Source organism: Elephantulus edwardii, unplaced genomic scaffold (genome assembly GCF_000299155.1).
Source record: "Elephantulus edwardii isolate Elephantulus edwardi_28Jun2011 unplaced genomic scaffold, EleEdw1.0 scaffold00021, whole genome shotgun sequence".
Lineage (NCBI taxonomy): Eukaryota > Metazoa > Chordata > Mammalia > Macroscelidea > Macroscelididae > Elephantulus > Elephantulus edwardii.
This window is the reverse complement of record NW_006399771.1, coordinates 14,353,833-14,355,106: the sequence shown is the minus strand read 5'-3', so window position 1 is coordinate 14,355,106 and position 1,274 is coordinate 14,353,833. Positions and strand designations below refer to the sequence as shown.

Genomic DNA, 1,274 nt, shown 5'->3' with positions numbered 1-1,274 from the left:
ATCAAATGGAACAGAAAATTATTCAAAGGCATTTTCGAACCAGCTTGTGGATATGGGGGCAAAGGTTTCAAAAACTTTTAACAAACAGGTTACCCATGTTGTTTTTAAAGATGGATACCAGAGCACTTGGAATAAAGCACAGAAGAATGGAGTAAAGCTTGTTTCTGTGCTCTGGGTTGAAAATTCTGGACAGGGAGAAATACTTTAGGTGGCTGCTTGCAAGCTTCTAAGATTTCAATCACCACTCAATAAGTAGTATGTAGAATGTAGAAAATAATCTTTGTGGACTGCGTTTTGCCAGTTGATCTTGTTACCTCCAATACGCCATCATCCCAAGGCCCAAGAACTCATCATTCAATCAAGATGTTTGGTTATGAGTGGGAGGCGGAGCGAGTCCAAAATGGCGACTCTCAGGCTGGCGCGCTCGGTGTTGCTGGGGCTTTGAGGTGGTTGCCAGGGGTCGGGGTGGGGGTGGGGGAACGATTTCCCCGCCACGGGGGCTCTGCTAAGGTTAGGCGGTGGGGGTGAAGAGAAGTGGCAGCAAGGACTGCAGTGGAGCGGGAGTTACTTCAGGTCGTTGTTGAGGGTCTCGGTGGCGCAGATCTGCCAGGCACTGGGCTAGGACTCCGTGCAACTCAACGCCTGCCACCTTCTCACGGATGTGCTGCAACGCTATCTGCAGCAATTGGGACGGGGCTGCCATCGGTACTCTGAGCTCTGTGGCCGAACAGATCCTATTTTGGATGATGTTAGTCAACTTCCAGCTGATGGGAGTTAATCTTCATGAATTAGAAGACTATATTCACAATATAGCACCTGTTACTTTTCCACATCAAATTCCTTCATTTTCTGTTAGCAAAAACAATGTACTTCAGTTTCCTCAACCTGGAAGTAAAGATGCAGAAGAACGGAAAGAATACATTCCTGACTACATGCCACCCATTGTGTCTTCTCAAGAAGAAGAAGAGGAAGAGCAGGTGCCCCCTGATGGAGGCACATCAGCCGAAGCCATGCAGGTTTCCTTGGAAGAAGATGAGGAATTGGAAGAAGAGGAAATTATTAATGATGAGAATTTCTTGGATAAGAGACCGTTGGATAGTCCTGAAGCTGAATAAATGCCTTCTATGAAGAGACCACGGCTGTTGAACACTAAAGGGGACGCCCTAGATGTAGTATTACTGGAAGCCCGAGAGCCACTCAGCTCAATAAATACTCAAAAGATTCCACCAATGCTTTCTCCAGTCCACGTACAGGACAATACAGATATTGCACCT

The 1,274-nt window shown here is 46.6% G+C and overlaps 1 pseudogene; it reads left to right on the top strand.

The window, feature by feature from the left end:
• Positions 1-1,274, top strand: part of LOC102868459 — a 66,923-nt pseudogene that overhangs the window by 3,558 nt on the left and 62,091 nt on the right.